We start from the raw sequence: 16029 nt of genomic DNA, 5'->3' as shown, positions 1-16029 counted from the left end.
GCTGATATGCCAGCTTCATCCTTTCCAGGAACTGGAGGACCTGGAAACTATGGTATATGCATCCAGAAACTTTAGTTAGTTCAAAAAAGGCAGCCAGACTGGTCACTGGTCATCAGGAGTGACCATAGAACACCAATCCTAAAATATGTCCATTGGCTGCCAATTAGTTTCTGGGAGCAGTACAAGGTGTTGGTTTTAACCTTTAAAACCCTACAAGGCTTGCATCCAGCTTACCTGCAGGAGTGCCTTTCTCCATACAATCCATCCCGCACACTCAGGTCCTCTGGGAAGAATCTACTGCAGTCAAAGAAGACCAGGCTGACTGTGGTTTCCCAGTCATCTGCTGCTCCTAAAGTGTGGAATGACCTGCTGGAGAAGATCCGTCATATCACCACTCTTAATGCCTTTAAAAAGGCTGTCAAAATGGATCTTCCCAGGCTGACTGAGCTTCCCCCCCCCCCACATTACCATATTACCACAAACTGTAATTAAGATACTTCCTCTCTGCCACAAACTGACTTTCTCCAATTCACCTGTTTTAATTATTTTAATCTGTATTTTTATTGTTATTGTTTTGCTTATGGTAATAAATAATAAATAAATAAAACTTTTATTTATATCCTGCTTTTCTGTGACAAGACAATCAAAGCAGCTCACAACATATTAAAATCCACATTTACAAAATTATGTCCCAAATCCCCCCCTTAAAACAGGATTAAACATGTACAATTAAAATATCTATTAAACACACACACACACACACACACACACACACACACACACAGATATATGAGGACAGAGTGGTGGGCTAATACATGATGTGGGGGGCAGTCATTCTGTGGCCGGGCACTTTATTCAGGAAAGGCCTGCCTGAAGAGATCCGTCTTGACAGCTTTTTTAAAGCTGTCTAAGCTGGCAATTTGACGGATCTCATCCGGCAGACCGTTCCATAGTTTGGGAGCAATTGCAGAGAAGGCCCTCTGGGAGGTAGCAGTTAGTCTGGGTTTTAAAGGCTGCAATAGATTCCTCCCAGAGGACCGGAGGGTGTGAAGTGGATTATATGGAAGCAGGTGATCCCTCAAATAGGTTGGACGCAAGCCATGTAGAGCTTTAAAGGTTATAACCAACACCTTGTACTGTGCCCGGAAACTAATAGGCAGCCAGTGAAGAGATTTTAAGATGGGTGTTATTCGGTCACTCCTAGTTTTTCCGGCGACCAGCCTGGCTGCCATATTTTGCACTAGTTGAAGTTTCCAGACTAAGCACAAGGGTAGCCCCATGTAGAGTGCATTGCAGAAATCAAGTCGTGAAGTTACCAGTGAATGTACAACAGTTTCTAGGTCCTTTACTTCCAGGAAAGGGCGCAGCTGGCGTATCAGCCGAACCTGATAACAGGCGCTCCTGATCGTCGCATTCACCTGATTTCTCATGTGAAGCAACGGATCTAGGAGCACCCCCAGACTGCGAACACAGTCCTTTGTGGAGAGCGTGACCCCATCTAGGACTGGAGGTTGCAACCCTATACCTGGTTTGAGGGCCCCTACTGTAAGTACCTCCATTTTGTCTGGATTCAGCCTGAGTTTGTTTTTCCTCATCCAGCCCATTACCGCTTCAAGACACTGATTGAGGGGAGAAATGCCATCTGTTGTCATAGCTGCTGATCGGGAGATGGAGAAATATATTTGGGTGTCATCAGCGTACTGATAACACCCTGCCCCATGTATGCGAATGATTTCCCCCAGCGGCTTCATATAAATGTTGAATAGCATCGGGGACAGTATAACGCCTTGAGGGATGCCACATTTAAGCTCTGTTTTCGAGGAGCGACTGTCCCCGAGCATCACCCTCTGGAATCTACCCTGTAGTTTCTTCCTATGCAATCCTGGGACTTGTAGTTTTATGAGGTCTTTAGCCTTCTCTGCCAGAGTGTTGGTACTTAACATGTCAGGACCATGTTGTAAACAGGTCTGAGAAAATGACATGGATGTGGCCACTAGGAAGAACTGTAGCGATGTTATTAATGCTTCTAGTGACAGTTACATGAGTCTGCATTTTAAAACAGTGCATCATGGAAAGGCTGACGCAACTGCCACTTTTTCTTCTGAGAGAGAATGTCGGTTAGACAGTTGGTGTTACTGTAACTGCCTTAGAGGTTGTTGTTATGGTTGGTTGGTTGGTAAAGTAACTTATTTGAGAGTATTCAAGACAGATGTCATATACTCTGTGTAATCTTTGTAAATAGTTATGTAACAAAGATTAAAGAACCCTCATTTGAGAGAAAGTTTGCTGTACTGAGATTCATTCCTGTGTGTGAGAGGAAGTTTGCTACGTAACTAAGAAGTTTATCGCACCTGTTTTCCCCCCATTATGGGCACGGGAAGGGGATGCTTGTGGGCGCGTGTGTCTGAGAAAAAACGGATTTTATCACACACCAAAACATCCTCAAAAAGGTCCCATTCCGGCGCCCAGCACCAGGCCATCCCTGTTCAGTGCTGAGGAGCACCATTTTTGTCTGTCTGTTTTCTGTCAGACAAAAATTTCACTCCTCAGCACTGAATGGGGATGGCCTGGTGCTGGGCGCCAGAATGGGGTCTTTTTGAGGATGCTTTGATGTGCAATAAAATCTGTTTATTCTCAGTTGCACGCACCCACGAGCATCCCCTTCCCATGCCTATAATGGGGGGGGGGAGGGATGGGGGGATAAACTTCTAAGACTCTTCACAGACCTTCTTCTGGCCGTCTTGTCCATGTACATAAACTCTGCTTGTGTCCACTTTGACAAGGGTTATGAACTCAGCATGCACCTCGAGATAACAAGCTACAAACCGTAATATTCTGTAGGATGGAACCATGACAGTTAAAGTGGTTTCAAACAACATGATTTCTACAGAGTAGAAGCACTCCTAGCCAGGTCAGTTGGGCTGTCTGGGACCCACAGGGATTAGAGGAGATGGGTCTGAAGTAATTCATACTGATTTGGTTATCCGGCCATCAAAATACAGTTAAAAATGTCAGACTGTTTATTTCTGCAAAATAAGGCAAACCAACAACATTGGTAGGGACAAATTGAGAGGTGCAGGTGGGGCAGAGCTGTGCCAGAGTCTGCTCATTGACAGCTCTAACTTCCAGTCACAGGTGGCTTAGCAGACTGGATCATTTGTGATGCAACATTTAATATCACTCCATGAAGATTTTTGATTTTTTAAAATCATTTCTTGCTCCTTCCCCAATTTAAATTTAAATCTGGTGCTTTGTGATCCTTTGCGTTTAAAGGCTCACATGAAGAGTTGCAATACAAAAACACACGAGTGTAACATTACTCTTGAATATAGTATGAATGGAGATTTTGAAAGCATGGCAACCACATAGTGGGATCTCATTTTACAGTTGGTTGGATAGGGTCTCAACAACAGTGCTCTTAGATGAACTGGCATATAGAAAAAGAACAAAAAGAGGGTGAAGTAAAGAAGACAGTAAGCAGCAAAAGTGTCACCAGTCATTTATTTTTAAATATGAATTCACCTCATGGCTCCCCAATAATAACAAAACCACTATGTTTTTACCTGAAAGAACACTGCTCTAGGAATCTCTAGGTCCTCCAGTGCAACTCGGTGATCAACATCTGCCAGATACTGACCATAGAATTGTTCTGGAGGAGCTACAAATTCCTAGTGGAGTGTTCTTTCTAGGAATCTCTAGGTCCTTCAGTGCAACCTTTGGTTAAAGTTCACCATAGACTTGCACTGGAGGATCTAGAGATTCCTAGAGAGAACATATTAATTAAATCAGTGAATAATCAAATCCGCAAAAGTCAAAGCTTCAAATGTGGAGGGACAAGTGTACTATGAAACAGATTCAACAAACATTGATTAATTGCATGTGATATGAGTTATCTACTTAAGGAACTGTTACAACGGGCATTTTTTTTTAAAAAAATTCTTTTGGATCTTCTTTGGTTTTGCTTGGCTTTTATAAGTGACTATATTGAGTTTAGTGCAGAGTAAAAAACGTAACTTATTTCTGCTGTTTTCAGTTCTAGTTCGGGATACATCTGGATATTATCACCTGCATTTTGCCACTGATGCCGCCAGCTGGGTGAATCCTGGGTAATTTCTGGCTAGAATCCAAGCTCGGCTGGCTGATTTGCAAAGGCAGGAGATTCCCAGTTTTGAAAAGAGGCTGGCAGAGCACAGCTTCTAACCAGAAGTTACCCAGAATTCACCCGGCTGGCGGCATCAGCAGAAAATGCAGGCAATAATATATGAATGTATTCTGAATTAGAATTGAAAACAGTAGTGGTATGTCACAGTTTTTAGCTATGCACTAAACTCCTATGTCCAATCAGGTCACCGCCTCCCTACATTCCAAGGTGTGTTTTCTGTCTGCACTGTCATTTTACTTTTTAAAAGCAGCATGCCCTTCATTCTTCCAGCCATTCTATTTTCAGGGGGAAGACTGTGTACTTTTAAAAGCTGTCTTTAAATCAGGGTGTAATCTGAGGCCCTTTCTGCATGGGCGGATGCTCTCAATGGGGAGTCTGGATGATGTACAGCTCAAATCCTGGTGCTGGTGTGAACATACCTGATGACATCCAGCCCATTCAGCATCAAACCTAGGGAATACCCCTCTTAAAACACAATATAATAACTTTCTGTTTGCTCTGGATCATCCTGGAAGATCTAGAGCCCTCTGCTGCGATGCCAGACACCTGCTTAAAATGTGCACCACTTCTTATGAGATTAGAACAAAGTGACAAGCCAAGCAATCAAGGGTGGGCTCTTGATTCTGATCCAAGGGTGAGGTGACACTGTGGTGGCACTGGAACTGAGTGGCACAGCAGGACTCTGGTGCAAACAGCTGCCCAGCATTGAAATAGAAGGCTCCAGTAACAGTGATAAGTTTGGGAAGTTTTGGGGCCAGGATACTCCAGGTTGCCCACACGGTTTCCTGACCCATCCAGACACCATGCAAGGATAGGTAAAAGAATGGAAATAGACTTGTAGTAACAGCATTTCTATCATTTAATCTATACAGAAATGCAGTGCAAGTCTTTAAAAAAAAAAAAGCCCCTGCCTTAATAGCAGGGCAGTGTCAGGGCTAGCTATGAAAAGGAGTGCAGTCTTTACCTTTTTACATCTCCCACTTGTGAGAAGGCTCACTGGAGGTGTAGCCACAATGCAGAATTAAAGCAATTTAACACCACTTAAACTGACATCTTAATTTGTAGTTTGGGGAGGTAGTTAGCCTGGAATGGTGCCCCACCAGACTACAAATCCCAGGATTGTGTAGGGCTGACTCATGGTAGTTAAAGTGGTGTCGAATTTCTTTAATTCTGCACTGTGGCTACACCCTTCCACTTCTATGAGGACAGGTCGAGGGACAAAAATTTGCACTTATGGAACTTTCACTAAACTTTCTAAACCATTAGTGCTTTATAGTTAAAGTAGTTTTTAGAACATGCAGGAGGCACAGTGGATAGGAAATGCATCTGGTAAAATGGGGGTGGGGTAAGGTACACTAATTCTTCTAATATTTGTAAGGGTTGATCCTACCAGAAGTGACTGTAACAGCTTTTATTCACATCATAAAGCAAACAAACTGCAACGTAGTGATTTGAGAAACCCAGGTTTTAATTCTCGTTCATTGAGAACTTGCTGAGAATTTTTAAAATAAATATTTGTTCCACAAGTCCCCCTTTCAAAAGGTGATTTCTTCTCTCCCTTTCAGCAGCTAGAGAAATATTTTTCACAGATTTCTCGAATGACAATAAAAGACAAGTCGAATAATTACGCTAATTACTTTGCATTTCAAACTCAATTACCATGTCAAAAGGAAGTTTGGCAGATGTTTAAAGAACATTCCCATGCTTAAAAAACCTGAAGGCACACACACAAAAGGGGAAAAAAGCCCAGTCTCAACAAATAAACTGTGATTGAAGCCCCAACAAGAAATGGTAGAGTTGAGGGGACCCTTCAGGACTTTCCAGTCCAACCCCCTTCTGCTATGAAGTAATATATAGGAAAAAATGGGATCCTAGAGGACATGTAGTCTGATCCCTGTTCAACGTCAGGATGGCACTGGAAGAAGGGACAAACCAAGGGTTTTCTTGGCATAAAGAGGGGTTTTGCCATGGGATGCCCCTGAAGCTGACACAGTGTGACCCTCACAGATGAGAAGGGGAGGGGTGGGGTGCCAAGTGGCAATGCTCTTCTGCCAAGCAGGAATCCTCAAGAAGGAGCAGAGTGGGGTGCGATGGCATGAATTCTGCCACGGATAAAACCTACCATGAAGGAATACCTAGGAGTTGGATTTGAAGCTGAGAGCAAGTGACTTGCCCAAGGTCAGCCAGTGAATTTCTATGGTGAACTGGAAGGCTTATTATTATTATTATTATTATTATTATTGCATGACCTTAGCATCACCATGGGAGAGGTGCAGACAGAGAGAGTTGGTCATGCCCTGCCTTTGAGGCTGAGAGAATGTGACCCTCACAAAAGAGAAGAAGGGGCAGGGTGGGGTGCAATGGCAGGAATTCTGCCATGATGGATAAAACCTAGCATTCGAAGGGATTCCATGGGGTCATCCAACCACCCCCCTCTTCTACCATGAAGGAATACCTAGGAGTTGGAGTTGAAGCCGAGAGCATGTCAATTGCCGAAGGTCAGCCAGTGAATTTCTATGGTGAACTGGGAGGCTAGAATCTTGATCCCAGCTCAGCCATGTAAATCCACAGGGTGACATTGGGTATGTCACACTCTCTCATTCATGGATATTCTGCACTCTAGCCTCTCCTGGCAAGGAGAGTGCACAATTTCTCAGCCTCAGAGGCAGGGCATGACAAACCTCTCTCCAGCTCTCTCAAGGTGATGCTAAGGCAAACCTACTTTTATTTTGCATATATATATATATATATATATATATATATATATATATATATATTTGGCAAGCAGAGTTCAAAATATCCATGAATAAGAGTGTGTGATGCAACCAAAAAGAGCATGGCATAAAGGGCAGAATGTCTTATCTACCACCAACACACAAAATGCCTCCCCTTTTGTTCTCTTTTGTTTTTCAAAGTAAAGCTGTGAGTGAGCAAAGATGGGGGAGGAATCACCCTAACAAAGGAAATAGCTTCTGGTAAAACCCAGGATGAATGGTAGCTTTTCTTACGCAAAATACCCCAAATCCCTGCCATTGTCAGCTGAAAGTTTCATCTCTTCACTTCATTTGGAAATGATTAAAAATCAAAATTCTTACTCATGATCGAGAAGTGATCAGAATTTCTTCTCTATAAAATGCTTTCAAAATTTTCGAATTAGACATATTTCTACTAATTTTTGAATTTTGGAGAATATTCTTTATATCCCTAAATTCTGGACATTCTGAATCTGAGAATGGAAGGTTTCAGTATTCATACTTTCACATTTCAATAGGGTTTTGAATAGCATGGCATGGCATCCAAATCACTGAATTACGACCTGAGATCAAATTAGAATTGGGATTAGGACTGCTCAGCCTTGATAAAAATATTATCCTAAATTATGCTTATTTTTAGATTAGCGTCATTACAAAAAACAAGCCATTAGTCACAACTGGTGAAAATCCCATTGTTTCTAATAGAATGCACAGCTGCTAAACTGGGTTTATATGATTTTTGAGTCTATTCCCCTTCTTATTATCTGTTCTGGCTTATTTAATTCAGGGAATACCAAAATAATAAAACATTTGGGGATAAAAAGGAAGCTCAGTAAACCACCACAGGAGGCTAAGATGGAGAAGACTTCCACAGCCACCATGTATTTCCCCTTGGTGCTCAAATAGGATGGAACAAAGGACAACCAAACACTGCAGAAGACCAACATGCTGAAGGTGATCAGTTTGGCCTCATTGAAACTGCTAGGCAACTTCCTGGCTAAGAAAGCAACAGTGAAGCTGACTATGGCAAGCAGGCCCAAGAAGCTCAAGACACAGTAAAGCATGATAGCTGAACCTTCATTACATTCCAGTACAATTTCTCCCTTCATGGAGTGCCTGTCAATATCTGGGAATGGGGGAGAGTTTGCTAGCCACACAGTGCAAAGAGTGGTTTGAACAAGAGAGCAAGAAATGATGATGGAAGAGGCAAGTCTCCTCCCCACCCATTTCCTCATGTGGGACCCTGGCTGGGTGGCCAGGAAAGCTAAAACAACAGTCATGGTTTTGGCTAAAATGCATGAAAGGGCCACTGAGAAGATGACCCCAAAAGCAGGTTGTCGAAGGAGACAAGTCACCTTCTGTGGCTGTCCAATGAACAGCAAAGTGGAGAGGAAGGCAAGCAAGAGGGCAATGAGGAGAGTGTAGCTGAGATTGCTGTTGTTGGCTTTGACTATGGGAGTGTCTGAATACTTCGAGAAGATCCCAAGCACCAAGGCTGTGGTGAGAGAAAAGGAGAGAGCAGCCATGCCCAAGCTGATCCCCAAAGGTTCTTCATAAGACAAGAAATCTATCCGTTTCTGAATGCATTGGGTCTTCTCACTGTTTGAAAACAGCTCTTCTGCACATTGAGAGCATTCAGTCATATCTGGAGAACAGACAAAGATAGAAACTGAGCTTCAGGAGAAAAGTCTACTATACAAAATGGGAGAACTGGTACCATAAAGTTTTATATTAGACTATAAGACTTAGGCGGGATACAGACGGGCAAAAAGGGGTGTATTCATGACGTCATGAAGGTAGAGCCTTCAGACGGGCCTTACCTGAATGCCACCATGAACACGCCCCCCGCACGCCCCAAGCGGGAAGAAGGGGCATTAAAAAGGTGCTGCTTTTCTCCGCTTCTTTTCCGTTTGATGCGCAGCTGCGCAGCTCCGTCTGTAAGCTGCTGCACCGGTACGCCAGAATTGCTACGCCGCTAATTTAAGTTGCCCATTTAAAAGCTCCATGTCTGCTGCGTCGCATAATGAGTCGGGGTCCTGGAACATGCGCAGTTTGCAGTCAGGCTTTAATTGCAGCGTCAACTGCCATGCAGGTGTGGAAGCTGCAGCACAGCTGCAGCGCATTTTAAGACTCGTAACCCTAACCCTAACCCTAACCCTAACCCTAACCCTAACCCTAACCCTAGAGCAACATGTACGCATGCGCTGCTTGGAAAGTTTGGACTTTAAAGTGAGCCCCTACACACATTCCTGTGCCATTTTCACCTAACAATAAAAAACGCTAAAACTGTAAATATTTACATATGTACAAGGGAGGTGATGGGGGATGGCAGGGGGACAGCGGTGGCAGCGGCGACAGCTGTGGCTGTGCATTGCAGATTCAGCAGGAACGCGGGGACCAAAGGAGAGGAGGCATCCATGATGCTGGTGACACTGGCAAAGTGCAAGTGGACAAGGATGCCAACACCAGCTGATCACCAGCTGGCAGGAGACCACCATTGTTCTTGGGCAGAGCGGGGGGAAAAGTTTTAAAGGGGCTTGGGCACTTTAAATGTGCCCATAGGCTTTCTGCCGCCGCTGCTTAGTGCTGCAGCTGCGCAGCTGCGCATCCGCCAGCCGGCAAAGGAAAAAAAAAGCCCCATTTTTGGCCGCCCGTGAGGAAGCTGCCTCTCTCTTTGCAGCGTCCTCCGAGGCGGCGGTTTGGAAACTGCGGGTCAGAAACGGCCCCAGGTGAGGCATCTTCACTGCCCCCATGTGGAAGCCCCATCTCCTGAGCCACGCCCCCGGGGCGGGCGGTCTGGAGGCTCCGTATTCAGCAGAATACACCTCCAAGATGTCTTCCCCTGCCCGTTTGTATCCCGCCTTAGATAAGGAATTCATTGGAAGCTGTACTTAAAATCATTTCAGATACTTTTTGTTAGAATCAAGAAAGTTTTCTCTGGTGTAGAATTATTCCTTGCCTAACATACGTAGAATAGAGCTTCTACTGAGCTATATTCATGTCAGTTATTTTATCCAATAAATATCTCTTGAAAGGTGAAGAAATAAGTGACCATACACTTGTATATATTTCACAACACAGCTAAATTGTTTTGTAGTGTGTATCTTACCTTTCTGAATTGAAACCTCTCCTTCAGGACATGGGAGACAATCATAGCAGCAAAATGGATACCCTTCTTTCTCAACCATCATATAGCCTGGGTTACACCTTTCGTTGCACAGAGAAATGGGCTGTGCCTGTCAAGATATGGAAGGAGAATGCTGTAATACCAATGTTGTGATGTAAAATAATTATACTGCTATGTTCAATTTGTTGCTCTGAATTTCTACCATTTGTTGCTCTGCAGAATACTATGCTTAGTATCACATACACTGCATCTGCTCTGCAGAAATAATGCATCAGGACATGCCTCTTTAACTGCCATGGCTCAATGCTATGGAATAATTGGATCTGAAGTTTGTCATGGCACAAGAAATCTCTGACAGAGAAGGCTAAATATTCCACAGAACTACAAATTCCAGTATTCCATAGCATTGAGCCATGGTAGTTAAACAGTGTGAAACTTCACTATTTCTGCAGTGCAAATCCAGCCATAGATAGCATGGGCTAGAATATTACTAGAATCTCTTGGGCAAATCCATAAATCACATGCTTTCAAACAAATATTCACAGAGACCCAAAATGTTTAGAAGTTCAACAATATGAAACACTTGCACATGGTTTTTTTTCCTGATTATATGTCTACAGGAAAAGGGTACTCCTGTTAAGCAAGGCATAAAAAAGAAAGACGTAGATGTCATTCCTATGAATCAATCTTTAAAGAAGAAACCATTAGATGGAATCCTTTTTGAGTTTTAGCACAAAATTGAGAGTACTTCCCAAAGCCTTGGGACATAATACTTAAAAGAGGCTCAAGACTTTAGATACCTTAGTTAGAGTTTGCCCTAAAATTCAGGGCAAATTCTTAGACATTCTGGCATGGAAGACACCAGCCACCACTTCTTCTATAGCTATGTTAGCATTATGATGCAGCCACTGTTTCTGAATATCCACATATTTGCATGCAGCCTGAGAGGTGGAAAAGACCTACCTGGTTGAACATTTGGGGCCAGGTAATATCAGCTGCAGAAATGTCCAACAGCTTATCTGGGGGAACCATGGGGTCAACCTTTCCAACCTTGACTCTTCAGAAGGAATCATTTGTGATTGCAATCCAGTTGATGATATCAAATCCAGTTTCTATCTTCCCATTCTCATCAAAGGAAACCTTTTCCCCAGCACTGTTGTTGAATGAGACACCTTGCAGAAAATGATGTAGCTAAAAGGAATCAAACCAAGGTAATTCCTGAAGATATTCCACAATGTGTATGTATCGCTAATGTTTATTTACTTTTATAGACTCAGCATACTGACATGTTCCAATCAGAATCTGTATATTTACTATCACATCTAGTGATCTCTCTACTTGGAGGCACCTCTGTAATTTAGCAGAGATGGCATGAATCAGCTAGTGATTAAAGAGAGAAGTCTACACCAGAACAAGCGAAACTGGAGCAGATCTAGAATTCAGGTGCCAATATTCTAGACTGGGTGGATATAGTTAAACATAGGAATATTATGCACACTCCTGCCTGTAGTTCGGTATAGATTACCTTCCAAAGATGTTGAGTCAGTAGCATCTGCCTGCCATTATCAGCCATTGCCCTGAGAATGAATCTAGTTGAATGTAAGGCTTGCAAAGCATGGGCCACAGTATAGACAGCATTGTAGACGCTGTAGCTCTGGCTAGTCAAACCCATTTCAAAGTCAGACCCAGGAAGGTTTTCTAGTTTCTCCTCCCCAGTGCAAGCATTGTCAGTTTTCTCCTTTGAGGTGGCACTAGGAAGCTTGCACTCAAATGCCTCTTCCCAAAAGATTCTCATCAAACCATCTTCTTTTTCAGAAAAAGGGTTCCTTGACTGAAGAAATGCCTGGAATCCTGCTACCTCTTTTGAGGGAACTGCAAAGAATATTGCGCCATGGAAGGCATCTAATGTTGTTCCTCTTAAAGGGGGAACTGAGGTGAATTCCATCTGGGCTGTCAGAATCCAGACTCTGCTCTTTGCTTGAGTGGCAGAAAAAGTTGGCGCATAGGTCATTAATCTCAAACCAATCATGACCTGGTTTTCTCCATGTATGATCACAACAGTGGCAGTGTGCTCCATGATCTGCTTGTATATTTTAAGATAGCCAACCACCATCTTGTAAATTTCTAAGAAATAAGATTCTTTATTTATTGGTGTTACAAAGGCAAAGCATACACCATTCTCAGAAAACATGGGAACTATGTTCTGTATAAATCTTTGACCACTGTCATTATCTACATAAACCACTCCAACCCATGTCCAGTTGAAATGCAACAGCAACCGTAGAATCCCTTGGTTCTGATGGTGGTCACTTGGGAACATCTGGTGAAAGAATGCAGTCCAAACTGTATTATCCATCAAGGGAGCAGATCCATATATGAGCTAAGGAAAGAAGATTGGATGATGGTTTTAAAACAAAAACAAGCATGTCCCTATTTCCATCTGTATTTTTCTCTGTAGAATAAACTACTCGGCCATGTAACGATCCCCCAATATATGTGATTACTTTGCCCACCGTTATTGTTTTATGTAATTTTAACCTTAAACTGTTAATTCTTTTTTAAGGGGGGGAGTATTTTGTAAATATATTGCTGTACTCTTTTAGTATGGTAAGCCGCTTTGACTGTTTTAACAAAAAGCGAGGTAGAAATAGAAGTTTTATTTATTCATTCATTTATTTATATTTATTCAGGAACTAAATTCTAATTTTTTCCTACTGATGGAGAAATTCCATAACCGGCACAAGAGACTATGCACACCGAACAGAAGAACAAGTAGCCACCCCCATGACTAACTACTGAACCTTTTTTCAACATAAAGAATGGGATAACAGCCTGAACGTCACCTTTGGGAGGCAGGGTACTTTGTCAGCACAGGGTAAACTGTTTGGAATACAGATTTCTACTTCAATGCTTTGCTGCCTCCCAATAAGCTACCAGAGACAATTGTTTCATTCATCATATTATTAGATTTCCTTTGGTTGTGTCCCCCCCCCCCCCCCCGATCTCTGAAAGCTTAAGAGACGAATAGATTCTCATATCAGTAGATGTAAGTTCCACCTGTTGTTAATATTCCTTCAGACTTTCAGGAAAACAGCATTGGTTTTCTTTTTTTTAGATTTGATCCATAAGCAACATGAAGAGGTAATTCATTTCCCCTTCTTCTTCCTTTTTTTGGCATACTGGCTTCACCCTGCTCTCTCATTTCACTGGTGGAAGTCTGCTGCAGTCAGCCAAGACTAGTTTGGCAACTGTCAGCTGCCCCTAAACTGAGGAACAACCTGCTGGAAGAGATCCAGCAGCCGAGTGCACTGTTTAAAAGAGCATAAAAGACAAATCTCTTCCTGTATCCAGATGATTTTTAAACTGTGAAATTTACATTAGGAATTTTAAATGTGGATGGTGCTAATATGTATACATTTATTTCTCCTTTAACTGATGTCTTTTAGCTAATATTGTTTGTCTGTTAATTGTTGTTTCCTGCCTTGAAGAAATTATTAAGAATTATTATTATAATTGTTATTATTATTAGTAGTAGTATCCATAAGCAATAAGAAAGAGCAAGGTTAGTGTGCAGGACTGGCTACCCTCCAAAATTTTGAGAGCACATCTTACCTGTGGAATCTTGTAAAGATGGAGTGCTGTCGCCACATATTGACAGAACTGGGGATTGGGCCCCACAATAACTGAGACTACATTGTCCTTGGCATCACACTTATAGTTAGGGATAAATCTATTGTGTGTGGAAAGAAGCTCCATTGAGGCAAAATAGGTCCACCTTGCTGTGAAATAGTTGTTGGAGACAGAAAAGCCCAGGCTGATGTTGGGTAAGATGTGGGGATTTTCATTGATCTCCTCTATTGCAAACACCAAGGCCAGGATCTGCTGGTAGTTTTGAAGAAAGTATCTATAAAGGGAGTAAATCTTTGTAATAGTACATCTGCTTCAAAAACTGATTTTTGCCATGTTTGATTGTAATATTATTTGCAAATGGCATTGCTCGCAAATAGCCTGAAGGGTAAGGAGGACAATTTGGGGAGAACTGGGACCAGGATGTCTTGTTCTTCCAAATATCAGCTGATCTAGCAAACTAATTTCATGTCATCATGAACATACCAATGTCCAGTGTTTGAACAGAGCATTTATGATGTTATTTTATTTACACTGACACAAATCCAGCCATGGATTGTGGAGCTGACCATGAAGTGTGAATATTAAATCTATCAGAGTGTCAAACCCAATTTAAAGACCATCCCTATCAATTTAAATGGATGGATAGACTTAAAGGATAGACTCAGTCAAAGAAATCATGGCCCCGAGCCTACAGGTCCTGAGCAGAGCAGCTGAGGACATGGGTTTTTGGAGATATCTCATACACAGTGTTGTCATGAGACAAATATTACTCAAAGGCAACTGACAGCAACAATACTCCAGACAGATGGTGATATTGACATGACATATTAGAAAAGACAATAATGCTTGGCTCAGTGGAAGGCAACCGATAAAGAGACACTATGGTGTAGATAGATTGGTAAATAAGGGAGAGTATCCCTCTGCCTTTGCAAACCCTGAGCCAGGCTTTGATGACTAGGATTGCTGACAGTCCCTCATTCATAGGATTTTCTATGTCAAAGCCAGACTACAGGCAAATAACAGCAAGGTATCCCTCCTTATTACTTTTGGAGCTATACATAAGTATTATAAGACTATAATTATCTCACTAACAAGAACTATTGGAAAGAAAATGAAGATGGTAATATTCATAGCAATAACACCAACAAAAACCCATGACAGCAGTGGCAATATTACATCAAGAAGGGAAAATGGGCTTGCTTTAATGCCTCTCATTGACCACCATAATAAATATAAAGTCATTCAAATGAGCATACAGGAAATATTAGATACAATCCAACTCCAATGTTATAGCAAGGTGGTGGGATTTCTTTTTCGGGGCATAGGTTTGGCATGCAAACAGTAGGCTGGAAGATCAGATAAGGAATTCCTGGGCCAGTATGCTTTTTATAGCCAGAACTATAGACACAATACCGCACTCCCCAACAGCCTATCACTTTCAAGGCATCACCAATTCTTTAAAGAAATTGGTTAATAAGAATTGGTACTTAGAGAAAAAGATTTGAGATATGGGGTATTAGGATGGACAGCTAGAACTGCTGGAATGAAATCAACCAACCTAGTAGCAACTGAAGCAAAACCAAACACAGTGAAAATCACAAAAGCAACTTGATGGCAGGAGAAGACAATGGCTGCATCCACACTGTAGAAATAATCTAGTGTGACACCACTTTAACTGCCATGGCTCCATGCTATGGAAATCTGGGAAGTGTGGCATGTTGCAGCACCAGAGCAAAGCTCTGGAGCCACGGCAGTTAAAGTGGTGTCAAACCAGATTATTTCTGCAGTGCAGGTGCAGCCATGGAGTGCCTTTCTGATTTTCATGCCCCACCCAAGGAAAGTCAAAGTGAATTGAAGAAGCATGCTTGTAATATGATCTGAGAGAATGATTAAAAACAGCTACTCCATACAGGGGCTGATGAAGTGGTGCTGCAGATGGATCTGCTTGGAATGTTACCTCCTCCGTGAACAGGAAGAAATGAGGAATAATGCCACCAATGAGGAGATCTCCTGGATGATAATGCTTGGGCTTAATAAAAAGAGGATTGCTGGTGCCACATTTAGTAACTGGAATATTCAATCTCACTTGAAGTAACAAGACTAGTATAGACACCATGAATGGAACCATCTCGTGTGAAAGTGTATCATCCAGTCATCAGTTAACACCTCCAAAATGGTCTTTACATTGAGCCTTCATGATTAAGATAATCCAACAGCTATGCTCATTGACTCACTGAGTTGAAGACAGAACACAAGGCATATATGGAAGGTAAGGAATCAGACAGATGGAGCTGTGTCTGCTCTCTGCTCTGATTTACACAAGATATAATAGCATCATACTTGTGATCGAGTTCATT

At 42.2% G+C, this 16029-nt stretch overlaps 1 pseudogene; it reads right to left on the bottom strand.

Annotated features, from left to right (window-relative positions):
• Window positions 1–7643: 7643 nt before the first annotated feature.
• Window positions 7644–15800, bottom strand: LOC149304012 (vomeronasal type-2 receptor 26-like; annotated as a pseudogene).
• Between the last annotated feature and the right edge of the window lie 229 nt (window positions 15801–16029).

This window comes from Sceloporus occidentalis, unplaced genomic scaffold (genome assembly GCF_023333645.1).
Source record: "Sceloporus occidentalis isolate IW3139 unplaced genomic scaffold, rSceOcc1.0.p SCAF_14, whole genome shotgun sequence".
Classification (NCBI taxonomy): domain Eukaryota; kingdom Metazoa; phylum Chordata; class Lepidosauria; order Squamata; family Phrynosomatidae; genus Sceloporus; species Sceloporus occidentalis.
This window is presented reverse-complemented; position numbering and strand designations above follow the sequence as displayed.